The sequence below is a fragment of the Trachemys scripta genome, chromosome 6, assembly GCF_013100865.1.
Source record: "Trachemys scripta elegans isolate TJP31775 chromosome 6, CAS_Tse_1.0, whole genome shotgun sequence".
In the NCBI taxonomy this organism is placed as follows: domain Eukaryota; kingdom Metazoa; phylum Chordata; order Testudines; family Emydidae; genus Trachemys; species Trachemys scripta.
The window spans coordinates 129,188,464-129,204,057 of record NC_048303.1 but is presented as its reverse complement, the minus strand read 5'-3'; positions in this window follow the sequence as shown (position 1 = coordinate 129,204,057).

The following is a 15,594-nucleotide window of genomic DNA, read 5'->3' as shown; positions in this document are numbered from 1 at the left end:
CCCCTCCCCCACACCTCATATGGAGACCCCACCCCCTTCCTACTTCCCCCCGGCCCCCTCCCTCACACCACACAGGGAGACTCCACCCCCCTTCCTCTGAGGCTCCTCCCCCACTGCCCTATGGAGAATCCCTCTTTGGCCCCTCCCACCTCCCCCACACCTCACAGGGAGCCACCCCTTCCCCCTCCCCCACTGCCCCATGGAGAATCCCTCCACAGGGAGACCACACCCCCTTCCTCCTCCCCTACTGCCCTGTGGGAAACCCCACCCTGGCCCCCTCACACCTCCCCACACCATACAGGGAGACCCCACCCCCTTCCTCTGAGGCTCCTCACCCACTGTCCCATGGAGAATCCCTCCATGATCCCCTCCCACACACCACATAGGGAGACCTAGGATGACCAGATGACAAGAACAAAATATCGGGACACATGGGGGGACCGCCGCCGAAGCCAAAACAAACAAAAATGCTGGAGTGCTGCTGCCGAAGCAAAATATCAGGACAAATTGTGTCCTGACCATACATTGGTCGGGATGCAGGACAAACAACTAAATATTGGGACAGTCCCAATTTTATTGGGACATCTGGTCACCCTAGGGAGACCAGACCCTTGGCCCCCTTCCTCCTCCCCCACTGACCCAAGGGGAATCCCTCTCTGGCCCCTCCCCACACCTCACAGAGAGACCCCTGGCCTCCTTCCTCCTCTCCTCCACTGCACAGAGTGGCCCCCTGGCCCTGTTCCCACCACTGCATGAGGGATGTCGGATGTTATCCCCACAAGGGATTCCCTTCATCTCACTTCCATCTTCCTCCTCATCACCAGATGACATGGTTCTCATCTCTGGCACCTCGGGATTTCATATTGTATCAGGATCCACTCAGATGCATGGTGCCAGCCTTAGGTATTAAAGATGAGTTTGTTCAGGAAAACATTGTCAATTGGTGGATATCCTCCATCCCTCAGCTCCTGGGAGAGTCACGCTCCCTGTAAATGAAGTAGTATGAGAGCCTGCTAAATCCCCTGGCTTCATTAATGCCCATAGCAAAATGCAGTGACAAAAGATATTCTGTACCCGTGCAGGTCTTCAAATGTTTTATCTCTCATCCAGTTCCGAATTCCCAGATTAGAATAATAGAATATCAGGGTTGGAAGGGACCTCAAGAGGTCATCTAGTCCACCCCCCTGCTCAAAGCAGGACCAATCCCCAACTAAATCATCCCAGCCAGGCTTTGTCAAGCCTGACCTTAAAAACCTCTAAGGAAGGAGATCCCACCACCTCCCTAGGTAACCCATTCTAGTGCTTCACCACCCTCCTAGTCAAAAAGTTTTCCTAATATCCAACCTAAACCTCTCCCACTGCAACTTGAGACCATTACTCCTTATTCTGTCATCTGCTACCACTGAGAACAGCCTAGATCCATCCTCTTTGGAACCCCCTTTCAGGTAGTTGAAAGCAGCTATGAAATCCCCTCTCATTCTTCTCCTCTGCAGACTAAACAATCCCAGTTCCTTCAGCCTCTCCTCATAAGTCATGTGCTCCAGCCCCCTAATCATTTTTGTTGCCCTCCGCTGGACTCTTTCCAATTTTTCCACATCCTTTTTAGATTCATAGATTCATAGATTATAGGACTGGAAGGGACCTCGAGAGGTCATCGAGTCCAGTCCCCTGCCCGCATGGCAGGACCAAATACTGTCTAGACCATCCCTGATAGACATTTATCTAACCTACTCTTAAATATCTCCAGAGACGGAGATTCCACAACCTCCCTAGGCAATTTGTTCCAGTGTTTAACCACCCTGACAGTTAGGAACTTTTTCCTAATGTCCAACCTAGACCTCTCTTGCTGCAGTTTAAACCCATTGTTTCTGGTTCTATCCTTAGAGGCTAAGGTGAACAAGTTCTCTCCCTCCTCCTTATGACACCCTTTTAGATACCTGAAAACTGCTATCATGTCCCCTCTCAGTCTTCTCTTTTCCAAACTAAACAAACCCAGTTCTTTCAGCCTTCCTTCATAGGTCATGTTCTCAAGACCTTTAATCATTCTTGTTGCTCTTCTTTGGACCCTTTCCAATTTCTCCACATCTTTTTTAAAATGCGGGGCCCAGAACTGGACACAATACTCCAGCTGAGGCCTAACCAGAGCAGAGTAGAGCGGAAGAATGACTTCTCGTGTCTTGCTCACAACACACCTGTTAATACATCCCAGAATCATGTTTGCTTTTTTTGCAACAGCATCACACTGTTGACTCATATTTAGCTTGTGGTCCACTATAACCCCTAGATCCCTTTCTGCCGTACTCCTTCCTAGACAGTCTTTTCCCATTCTGTATGTGTGAAATTGATTTTTCCTTCCTAAGTGGAGCACTTTGCATTTGTCTTTGTTAAACTTCATCCTGTTTAACTCAGACCATTTCTCCAATTTGTCCAGATCATTTTGAATTATGACCCTGTCCTCCAAAGTAGTTGCAATCCCTCCCAGTTTGGTATCATCCGCAAACTTAATAAGCGTACTTTCTATGCCAATATCTAAGTCGTTGATGAAGATATTGAACAGAGCCGGTCCCAAAACAGACCCCTGTGGTACCCCACTCGTTACGCCTTTCCAGCAGGATTGGGAACCATTAATAACAACTCTCTGAGTATGGTTATCCAGCCAGTTATGCACCCACCTTATAGTAGCCCCATCTAATTTGTATTTGCCTAGTTTATCGATAAGAATATCATGCGAGACCGTATCAAATGCCTTACTAAAGTCTAGGTATACCACATCCATCGCTTCACCCTTATCCACAAGGCTCGTTATCCTATCAAAGAAAGCTATCAGATTGGTTTGACATGATTTGTTCTTCACAAATCCATGCTGGCTGTTCCCTATCACCTTACCACCTTCCAAGTGTTTGCAGATGATTTCCTTAATTACTTGCTCCATTATCTTCCCTGGCACAGAAGTTAAACTAACTGGTCTGTAGTTACCTGGGTTGTTTTTATTTCCCTTTTTATAGATGGGCACTATATTTGCCCTTTTCCAGTCTTCTGGAATCTCTCCCGTCTCCCATGACTTTCCAAAGATAATAGCTAGAGGCTCAGATACCTCCTCTATTAGCTCCTTGAGTATTCTAGGATGCATTTAATCAGGCCCGGGTGACTTGCAGGCATCTAACTTTTCTAAGTGATTTTTAACTTGTTCTTTTTTTATTTTATCCGCTAAACCTACCCCCTTCCCATTAGTATTCACTATGTTAGGCATTCCTTCAGACTTCTCGGTGAAGACCGAAACAAAGAAGTCATTAAGCATCTCTGCCATTTCCAAGTTTCCTGTTACTGTTTCTCCCTCTTCACTAAGCAGTGGGCCTACCCTGTCTTTGGTCTTCCTCTTGCTTCTAATGTATTGATAAAAAGTCTTCTTGTTTCCTTTTATTCCTGTAGCTAGTTTGAGCTCATTTTGTGCCTTTGCCTTTCTAATCTTGCCCCTGCATTCCTGTGTTGTTTGCCTATATTCATCCTTTGTAATCTGTCCTAGTTTCCATTTTTTATATGACTCCTTTTTATTTTTTAGATCGTGCAACATCTCGTGGTTAAGCCAAGGTGGTCTTTTGCCACATTTTCTATCTTTCCTAACCAGCGGAATAGCTTGCTTTTGGGCCCTTAATAGTGTCCCTTTGAAAAACTGCCAACTCTCCTCAGTTGTTTTCCCCCTCAGTCTTGATTCCCATGGGACCTTACCTATCAGCTCTCTGAGCTTCCCAAAATCTGCCTTCCTGAAATCCATTGTCTCTATTTTGCTGTTCTCCCTTCTACCCTTCCTTAGAATTGCAAACTCTATGATTTCATGATCACTTTCACCCAGGCTGCCTTCTACTTTCACATTCTCAACGAGTTCCTCCCTATTTGTTAAAATCAAGTCTAGAACAGCTTCCCCCCTAGTAGCTTTTTCAACCTTCTGAAATAAAAAGTTGTCTCCAATGCAGTCCAAGAATTTGTTGGATAGTCTGTGCCCCGCTGTGTTATTTTCCCAACATATATCCGGATAGTTGAAGTCCCCCATCACCACCAAATCTTGGGCTTTGGATGATTTTGTTAGTTGCTTGAAAAAAGCCTCATCCACCTCTTCCACCTGGTTAGATGGCCTGTAGTAGACTCCTAGCATGACATCTCCCTTGTTTTTTGCCCCTTTAAGCCTAACCCAGAGACTCTCAACACTTCCGTCTCCTATGTCCATCTCTACCTCAGTCCAAGTGTGTACATTTTTAATATATAAGGTAACACCTCCTCCCTTTTTCCCCTGTCTGTCCTTTCTGAGCAAGCTGTACCCATCCACACCAACATTCCAATCATGTGTATTATCCCACCAAGTTTCAGTGATGCCAACAATGTCATAGTTGTATTTATTTATTAGCACTTCCAGTTCTTCCTGCTTATTCCCCATACTTCTCGCATTTGTATATAGGCATCTAAGATACGCGTTTGATCTTTCCTCCCAGTTTTGTCCTGACTCTCCTTTCTCTCTGCCAATATAGCCCACACTCCCTCTTGTTTCTGACCCATCTCCCCGGTCTCCATGTTCCCCACTTACCTGTGGGCTTTGCTCACCTGTCCCCGTCGAACCTAGTTTAAAGCCCTCCTCACTATGTTAGCCAGTCTGTGTCCGAATAGGGTCTTTCCTCTCCTCGAAAGGTGAACGCCATCTCTGCCTAGCAGTCCTTCCTCGAATAGCATCCCGTGGTCTAGGAAGCCAAAGCCCTCCTGGCGACACCATCTTCGCAGCCAGGCATTCACCTCCATGATGCATCTGTCTCTGCCCGGGCCCCTACTTTTGACAGGAAGAATTGAAGAGAATACCACCTGCGCTCCAAACTCCTTCACCCGTACTCCCAGAGCCCTGTAGTCACTCTTGATCCGCTCAGTGTCACACCGCGCAGTATCATTTGTGCCCACATGGATGAGTAGCATGGGGTAGTAGTCAGAGGGCTGGATAATCCTCGACAATGCCGCCGTAACGTCTCGGATATGGGCCCCCGGCAGGCAGCATACCTCCCGAGATGAAATGTCAGGGCGACAGATGGGCGCCTCCGTCCCCCTCAGCAGAGAGTCTCCGACCACCACTACCCTCCGTTTCCTATTCGCAGTGGTGGCAGCAGACTTTCCAGCCTTAGGGGTACGAGGCTTCTCCTCCTTTACTGTAGGGACTGATTCCTTCTTTCCTGTATCAAGAAGAGCATAACGGTTACCTATAACCACGGCAGGAGGGTCTTTCTTGTAGTGTGGGGCCCAAAACTGGACACAGTACTCCAGATGAGGCTCACCAGTGCCGAATAGAGGGGAATAATCGCATCCCTCAATCTGCTGGCAATGCTCCTACTTATACAGCCCAAAATGCCGTTAGCCTTCTTGGCAACAAGGGCACACTGTCGACTCATATCCAGCTTCTCGTCCACTGTATCCCCTAGGTCCTTTTCTGCAGAACTGCTGCCTAGCCACTCGGTCCCTAGTCTGTAGCAGTGCAGGCGATTCTTCTGTCCTAAGTGCAGGACTGCACTTGTCCTTGTTGATCCTCATTAGATTTCTTTTGGCCCAAACCTCTAATTTCTCTAGGTCCCTCTGTATTCTATCCCTACCCTCCAGCATATCTACCACTCCTCCCAGTTTAGTGTCATCTGCAAACTTGCTGAGGGTGCAGTCCTCCAGATCATTAATGAAGTTATTGAACAAAACCGGACTCAGGACCGACCTTTGGAGCACTTCACTTGATACTGGTTACCAAGTAGACATGGAGCCATTGATCACTACCCGTTGAGCCTGACTATCTAGCCATCTTTCTATCCACCTTATAGTTCATTCATCCAGCCCATACTTCTTTAACTTGGCGGCAAGAATACTGTGGGAGACCGTATGAAAAGCTTCGCTAAAGTCAAGGAATAACACGTCTACTGCTTTCCCCTCATCCTCAGAGCCAGTTATCTCGTCATAGAAGGCAATTAGGTTAGTCAGGCATGACTTGTCCTTGGTGAATCCATGCTGACTGTTCCTGATTACTTTCCTCTCCTCTAAGTGCTTCAAAATTGATTCTTTGAGGACCTGCTCCATGATTTTTCTAGGGACTGAGGTGAGGCTGACAGGCCTGTAATTCCCCGGATCCTCCTCCTTCCCTTTTTTAAAGATGGGCACTACATTAGACTTTTTCCATTCATCTGGGACCTCCACTGATCACCATGAGTTTTCAAAGATAATGGCCAATGACTCTGCAATCACAACCGCCAACTCCTTTAGCACCCTCGGATTGCAGTGCATCCGGCCCCATGGACTTGTGCTCATCCAGCTTTTCTAAATAGTCCCGAACCACTTCTTTCTCCACAGAGGGCTAGTCACCTCCTCCCCATGCTGTGCTGCCCAGTGCAGCAGTCTGGGAGCTGACCTTGTTCATGAAGACAGAGGCAAAAAAATCATTGAGCACATTAGCTTTTTCCACATCCTCTGTCATTGGATTGCCTCCCTCATTCAGTAAGGGGCCCACACTTTCCTTGACTTTCTTCTTGTTGCTAACATACCTGAAGAAACCCTTCTTGTTACTCTTAACATCTCTTGCTAGCTGCAACTCCAAGTGTGATTTGGCCTTCCTGATTTCACTCCTGCATGCCTGAGCAATATTTTTATACTCCTCCCTGGTCATTTGTCCAATCTTCCACTTCTTATAAGCTTCTTTTTTGTGTTTAAGATCAGCAAGGATTTCACTGTTAAGCCAAGCTGGTTGACTGCCATATTTACTATTCTTTCTACACATTGGGATGGTTTGTTCCTGCAACCTCAATAAGGATTTTTTAAAATACAACCAGCTCTCCTGGACTCCTTTCCCCCTCATGTTATTCTCCCAGGGGATCCTGCCCATCAGTTCCCTGAGGGTGTCAAAGTCTGCTTTTCTGAAGTCCAGGGTCCATATTCTGCTGCTCTCCTTTCTTCCTTGTGTCAGGATCCTGAACTCGACCATCTCATGGTCACTGCCTCCCAGGTTCCCATCCATTTTTGCTTCCTCTACTAATTCTTCCCTGTTTGTGAGCAGTAGGTCAAGAAGAGCTCTGCCCCTAGTTGGTTCCTCCAGCTCTTGCACCAGGAAATTGTCCCCTACATGCTCCAAAAACTTCCTGGGTTGTCTGTGCACTGCTGTATTGCTCTCCCAGCAAATATCGGGGTGATTGAAGTCCCCCATGAGAACCACGGCCTGCGATCTAGTAACTTCTGTTAGTTGCCGGAAGAAAGCCTCGTCCACCTCATCCCCCTGGTCTGTTGGTCTATAGCAGACTCCCATCACGACATCACCCTTGTTGGTCACACTTCTAAACTTAATCCAGAGACTCTCAGGTTTTTCTGCAGTTTCATATTGGAGCTCTGAGCAGTCTGAGCAGTATTGCTCTCTTACATACAATACAACTCCTCCACCTTTTCTGCCCTGCCTGTCCTTCCTGACCAGTTTATATCCATCTATGACAGTTCTCCAGTCATGTGAGTTATCCCACCAAGTCTCTGGTGACAGAAGATGAGTGACTGAAACAGGGAAAATATATCTGTGCCTAAAGAAAAAGAGTTGAAAAGGCTTGATTTGATGAGGAGGAAGTTCTACTTGACTTCCCCCTTGTAGATGCTTATTGCCAACCAGCAAGCTCTGCTGTTGAAGTATGATTTTGTGAACTGGGGTGGTATGTTTAAATTTGTGGATAAGTTACCAGAATCCTCCAGAGAGGGGTTCAAGGCCATTGTTACAGAAGGCTGTTTAGTGGTCAAGACATCCTTACAGTCAGCCCTAGATATAACAGATGCTTTAGCCAGGATGGGTAAGGAATGGTGTCCCTAGCCTCTGTTTGTAAGAGGGTGGAGATGGATGGCAAGAGAGAGATCACTTGATCATTACCTGTTAGATTCACTCCCTCTGGGGCACCTGGCATTGGTCACTGTCAGCAGACAGGATACTGGTCTGGATGGACCTTTGGTCTGACCCAGTATGGCCATTCTTATGTTCTTTGTCCAGGCATGTCCTCAGCTGAAGTAATGAGAAGAATCTCATGGTTACAAAACTCCGGCATAGCTCCTGAGATCCAGCCCAGCATAGAGAAATTGCAGTTTGTTGTTTGCCTTCTGTTCTTGGAGAAAACTGACAAGACATTACATTTTTTTAAGCTCCCTGGGTTATCCCCATTGATATTTCCTTCAGTCCTCCAAGCCTGCAAGGAAGCAGGATTTCCCCAGAAAGGGGCATAAATCACATTAGACCTTCTGGGTCTAATTTTAGCCAAATGGCCCATTCTTTCTCATGTTTGACTAGACAGCTTATTTGACTTGTGTTTCAAGAGCATCACTCCAGTTGTGAACATCGTTTCCCTGTCCCATCTATAGAGAGACAGGCTGTCTCGCTTCTGCAGTGCTAGGGAGACCATAACTATGGATAGATGACTCCTGAGCACTGTGGAATTGGGTTATGCCATTCATTTCCTATCCACCCCTGCCCCGTCCTTTGTCAGGGACCCACCTCACGAGTCACTGCTTTTGCAGCAGGTACAACCCAGTGTGCTCTGGGGGCTATAGAGGAGGTTCCTCATCATCTTCGCAGAAAGGGGTTTTAGTCTTGGTACTGTCTGATCCCCAAGGAAGGAATGAGACGTATCTTCGATCTCTGTGGTCTCAACAAACTGATCAAGTACATAAGATTCCATGTGGTTATTCTGGCTGCTACTATGCCCGCTCTCAATCACAATGACTGGTTTGCTGCTCTCAGTCTCCAAAATGCCTGTTTTTGTGTGGTGGTCTTCAATACCACAGGAGTTTCCTCATCCCCAGCCAGCACTGCCAGTACATGGTTCTCTCCTTTTGCCTGTCATCAAATGTGTGGTGTCAGCGGTGATGGCCTTTCTCAGAAGAAGGGGAGTTCACGTATACCTGTGCTTGGACAATTAGCGAGAGGTGCATCCAGGGAAGAGGTCCTCATTCATGTCCAGTGCTTTAACTACAGTGAACAATCACTTCAGTTCAAACACAGCACTGGATTGGTTTAGATTGTTAATAAACTCGTTTTTTTACTTTAAACGAAAGAGGGGTTTTAAGGGATAAAGACAAAATGGTTACAGGGTAATAAAAAGAAAATATGTTTTCTAGTGGCTAAGACTTAACTCAAGAAGATACAGCCTTGGTTCAAGGTAGATTTCTTACCAATCCTTTATAGCCATGGCTGACTTTCTGTACATCGTGGATATACTAGCGATGGAGTCGAGGAAATTCATCTGTGCGGATGATATTGCCTTAGCTGTTCAGCATACAAGCCTTCACACCATCAGCTGCACCCTAACCCAAGATCTTAGCCCAGTGGCTGATTATTTCCAACGCTGGAAACTCAGGCCTAACCTGAAAAACCCATGGTAACCGCTTTCCTGCTGAACAATAAAATAGCTAATACCAAACTTGATGTGCAGTTCTGCAGTGAAAGCGTCAGCCATGAGGCTAATCCAAAGTATTTTGGCGTTACACTGGACTGGAATTAGACCTTTTGAGAACACCTTGAGAACACCCGTGATAAGGTCAGGTCTTGTGTCGCACTTATCAGAAAATCGGCCAGAACATCATGGGGCGCCAGTCCACAGACCTTACGAACTGCAACAATTGCCTTGGTATATTCTGAGCTGAATATCGTGTGCCAGTGTGGTCTCACAGCTGTCAAACTAAACTCCTTGACACTCAATAACACTGTGCGCAGAGTGTCGGGGATGTTCAAATCAACTCCAGTCGACTGGCTCCCGGTCTTATCACACATCCAGCCTCCGCAGATTAGAAGAGCTGTTCAGCCATCTCACTTAACCATGTCAATGCAAATGCGAGGATCCTACTGCACAATGACCTGCAGAACTTGCCAAAAACGAGATTAAAATCCCACAACCCTTTATGGAACCGCATCAAGACCCTTACACCCAAATCTACAGCTCTATATAATTTCACAGACAAAAACTAAATTTAAATGGAGTTAAGGTTAAGTGTAAAAATACTATAGGAATGTTGTAATTATCACAAAAACAAGCATTATAAAACTAGGAAATTCAGAGTTAGGGTTAAACTGAAAAGAAACGCCGATATAAACAAATGAAATGCCACTAATCAGTCTTAACTCTGCCCTGTAGTGATGCCATGCAATAACCATATGATTACGATTAATGCATAATGGTGTTTATAGTCTTATTAGGCCTGGTCTACACTACGACTTTAATTTGGATTTAGCAGCGTTAATTCGAATTAACCCTGCACCCGTCCACACAATGACGCCATTTAATTTGAAATAAAGGGCTCTTTAAATCGATTTCTGTACTCCACCCCGACGAGCGGAGTAGCGCCAAAATCGATTTTAGCATTTCGAATTAGGGTTAGTGTGGCCGCAATTGGATGGTATTGGCCTCCGGGAGCTAACCCACAGTGCACCATTGTGACTGCTCTGGACAGCAATCTGAACTCGGATGCACTGGCCAGGTAGACAGGAAAAGCCCCGCGAATATTTGAATTTCATTTCCTGTTTGCCCAGCGTGGAGAGCACAGGTGACCACAGATAGCTCATCAGCACAGGTAACTATGCAGTCCGATAATCGAAAAAGAGCACCAGCATGGACTGTATGGGAGGTACTGGATCTGATCGCTATATGGGGTCGCTATATATTAATTTGGGTAGCACCCCCCAGCTCCCTGTGCACTTTCTTGTAACAAATTCAACATATTTGCTTCAACTATTTGACAGGGACTCTTTAAAAAATCATAGAATTGTAGGGCTAGAATGGACCTTGTGGTGAGGCGGTGCCCCACCCCCTGAGGAAAAGGGGTGAACCAGGCCTGAGAGGCTGCGCAGACCAGCAGCCAATCAGCCAAGGCCTGGGGAGAGCCAATCAGGGCCGGAGTAGGTCCTATATAAAGGCTGCCTAGCAGAGGAGAAGTGAGTCACTCCCTGACTAGCGAGGGAGAAGTACTGGTTCCTGCGCTAAGGAGGAACACCTTGGACAGAGCAGAGCAGTGCTGGGCAGGCTTGAGGGAGTAAAGCGGAGCTCCGGCCCACATACCTGCCAGTCTGTGGCCCTTGCTAGAAGGGGTCGAGAAGGTGCATTGGGCCAAAGGGGAAGTGGCCTAGGGAAACTAGGCAGACGAGAGGAGGAGGAGGACAGAGGGAGGAGGCTGCTAGCAGTGCTAGCAGAACTTCGTTCTAAAAGATGAAATGCCAAAACTTTTGAAAAAATCTCCAAGGGCATGATGGAGAGAGGTCACAATAGGGACTCAGATCAGTGCCGCGTGAAAGTCAAGGAGCTCAGACAAACCTATCAAAAAACAAAGGAGGCAAACGGTCGCTCCGGGTCAGAGCTGCGGACATGCCGCTTCTACGCCAAGCTGCATGCAATTCTAGGGGGGGCCGCCACCACTATCCCACCTGTGACTGTGGATTCCGGGTCGGGGATAGTCTCATCAGCTACACCTGAGGATTCTGCAGATGGGGAAGAGGAGGAGGAGGAGGACGAGCTTGCAGAGAGCACCCAGCACTCCGTTCTCCCCAACAGCCAGGATCTTTTTCTCAGCCTGACTGAAGTACCCTTCCAACTCTCCCAAGCCAGTATCCAAGACCATGACCCCATGGAAGGGACCTCAGGTGAGTTTACCTTTTAAAATATAAAAATTGTTTTAAAAGCAAGCGTTTTTTAATGATTACTTTGCCCTGAGGACTTGGGATGCATTCGCGGCCAGTACAGCTACTGGAAAAGTCTGTTAACGTGTCTGGGGATGGAGCGGAAATCCTCCAGGGACATCTCCATGAAGCTCTCCTGGAGGTACCCCAAAAGCCTTGCACAAGGTTTCTGGGCAGTGCAGCCTTATTCCGTCCTCCATGGTAGGACACTTGACCACGCCATGCTTGCAGCAAGTAATCTGGTATCATTGCCTGACAAAGCCTGGCAGCGTATGGTCCCGGTGTTTGCTGGCATTCAAGCAACATCCGTTCTTTATCTTGCTGTGTAATCCTCAGGAAAGTGATATCGCTCATGGTAACCTGGTTGAAATACGGGAACTTAATTAAGGGGACAGAGGTGGCCGTTCCTACTGGGCTGTTTGCCTGTGGCTGAAAAGAAATTCTTCCCTGCGTTAGCCAAGCGCAGGGGGGGAAATTGGCCCTGAGCTTTTAGCGTTTGGCTAGCAGGGATCTTCCCTGTTACCAGCCACGCGGTGGGGGGAGGGGTACAGCGATCATCCCAGAGAATTCATGGTGGGGGGGTTAGTTTGGTTCCTGCGGGTATCTTCCCTGATACCAGCCACGTGGTGGGGGGAGGGGTACAGCGATCATCTCAGAGAATTCATGGCGGGAGGGGAGGGCCGGGGGGGTTAGTTTGGTTCCTGCAGGGATCTTCCTTGATACCAGCCACGCGGTGGGGGGAGGGATAAAGTGATCATCCAGAGAATTGGATGCGGGGGGGTGGTTAATTTGTTTTCTGCTGCTGCTGAATGTTAACAGGAAAACCGCAGCACTCAACGAGCTTTGCTTGGTATGTGGGAAAGGAGGGCGCAGAAGCCGAAAGACAATGGCTTACCATGGCCGCATGCAAGCCGAATTCTGTTGCCCGGACCTGTGATCTCTAGCAGCAAAGCCACAGGCACTCAATATTAAGAGGCAAAATGCGACCTTGCACAGAAATCACATGTGCTATGTAATGTGAATAGTGTTGGTCACCGTGAAAGAGTATAAGCATTGTTCTGCAAAATGTATCTTTTAAAAAAATTCTCTCTTTTTTTCCCTCCCTACAGCAGCTGCAAATTCTTCAAGCCTCCCTCCTCTGTCCCGAAGGCTATCACAGATAAGGCGTCGGAAAAAGAAGATGCGAGACGAGATGTTTGCAAAAAACATGGAATCCACCCGCAGTGACAGAGCTCATCTGAATGAGTGGAAGGACACGGTTTCAAAGTATAGGAAAGAAGCCAGTGAACGTGAGGACAGGAGGGACCAACGTGAGGACAGGAGGGACCAACGTGAGGAGAGGAGAGACGCTCGAGATGAGAGGTGGCGGCAGGAAGATCAGAGGAGGCAGGATGCAACGCTGGGGCTGCTGTGTGAGCAAACAGACATGCTCCGGCGTCTGGTGGAGCTTCAGGAATGGCTGCAGGAAAACAGAGTGCCGCTACAGCCCCTGTATAACCCCCCTCCCCCCTCCCCATGTTCCATATCCTCCTCACCCAGACGTGTAAGAACGCGGGGGGGGGGGGAGAGGCTCCATACACCTTCCCATTCCACCCCAGTGGACAGCCCAAGCAAAAGGCTGTCATTTTTTTAACCTTTTTTTAGTGGCCTTTTCCTTCCCACCCATCCTCCTCCGAAACCCCACCCAGGTTCCCTCCATCTTTTTATAATCTATTAATAAAGAATAAATGATTTTTAAACGATAGTGACTTTATTTGGTTTGAAAGCAAGCTGGGGGAAGGGGGAGGGTGGGTTCCCTACAGAGAATGAGTCAATAAAGGGGGCGGGTTTTCATGGGGGGACGGATAGCTCAGTGGTTTGAGCATTGCCCTGCTAAACTCAGGGTTGTGAGTTCAATCCTTGAGGGGGCCATTTGGGGATTTAGTTGGGGATTGGTCCTGCTTTGAGCAGGGGGTTGGACTAGATGACCTCCGGAGGTCCCTTCTAACCCTGATATTCTATGATTCTATGAAGGAGAAACAAACAGATATTTCACACCGTAGCCTGGCCAGTCATGAAACTGGTTTTCAAAGCTTCTCTGATGCACAGTGCTTCCTGGTGTGCTCTTCTAATCGCCCTGGTGTCTGGCTGTGCGTAATCAGCAGTCAGGCGATTTGCCTCAGCCTCCCACCCCGCCATAAAGGTCTCCCCCTTACTTTCACAGAGATTGTGGAGCACGCAGCAAGCAGAAATAACAATGGGGAGATTGGTTTGGCTGAGGTCTGAGCGAATCAATAACGATCGCCAGCGACCTTTTAAACGGCCAAATGCACATTCTACCACCATTCTGCACTTGCTCAGCCTGTAGTTGAACAGCTCCTGACTCCTGTCCAGGCTGCCTGTGTATGGCTTCATGAGCCATGGCATTAAGGGGTAGGCTGGGTCCCCAAGAATAACTACTGGCATTTCAACATCCCCAATGGTTATTTTCTGGTCCGGAAAGTAAGTCTCTTGCTGCAGCCCTTTAAACAGAGTAGTGTTCCTGAAGACGCGAGCGTCATGAACCCTTCCCGGCCATCCCACGTTGATGTTGGTGAAACATCCCTTGTGATCCACAAGTGCTTGTAGCACCATTGAAAAGTACCCCTTGCGGTTTATGTACTGGGTACCCTGGTGCTCCGGTGCCAAGATAGGGATATGGGTTCCATCTATCGCCCTACCACAGTTAGGGAATCCCATTGCAGCAAAGCCATCCACTATGACCTGCACATTTCCCAGAGTCACTACCTTTCATAGCAGCACCTGAGTGATTGCTTTGGCTACTTGCATCACAGCAGCCCCCACAGTAGATTTGCCCACTCCAAATTGATTCCCAACTGACCGGTAGCTGTCTGGCGTTGCAAGCTTCCACAGGGCTATCGCCACGCGCTTCTCAACTGTGAGGGCTGCTCTCATCTTGGTATTCTGGCGTTTCAGGGCAGGGGACAGCAAGTCACAAAGTTCCATGAAAGTGCCCTTATGCATGCGAAAGTTCCGCAGCCACTGGGAATCATCCCACACCTGCAACACTATGCGGTCCCACCAGTCTGTGCTTGTTTCCCTTGCCCAGAATCGGCGTTCCATGGATAGAACCTGCCCCATTAACAACATGATCTCCAAAGCACCGGGACCCGCGGTTTGACAGAATTCTGTGTCCGTGTCCGTGTCCATGTCCATGTCCTCATCATGCTTGTCGCTGCGCTGCTGCCGCCACTGCCTCCTCGCCTAGTTTTTCTGGTCCTGGCTCAGCATAAACTCCACGAGAACGCGCGAGGTGTTTACAATGTTCATGACTGCTGTCTTGAGCTGAGCGGGCTCCATGCTTGCCGTGGTATGGAATCTGCAGTGTTCACCCAGGAAAAAAGGCGCGAAATGGTTGTCTGCCGTCTGTTGCTTTCATGCAGGGAGGGAGGGAGGGGTGAGGCTGTACCCAGAACCACCTGCGACAATGTTTTTTGTCCCATCAGGCACTGGGATCTCAACCCAGAATTCCAATGGGCGCAGGAGACTGCGGGAACTATGGGATAGCTATGGGATAGCTACCCACAGTGCAACGCTCCAGAAATCGACGCTAGCCCCGGTACTTGGACGCACACCGCCGAATGAATGTGCTTAGTATGGCCGCATACATTTGACTTTATACAATCTGTTTCCCAAATTCCAATTATATAAATTCGGATTAATCCCGTAGTGTAGACATACCCTTAGATGAGACTAGTACTTGTGGCACCTTAGAGACTAACAAATTTATTAGAGCATAAGCTTTCGTGGACTACAGCCCACTTCTTCGTATGCATCCGAAGAAGTGGGCTGTAGTCCACGAAAGCTTATGCTCTAATAAATTTGTTAGTCTCTAAGGTGCCACAAGTACTCCTGTTCTTCTTTTT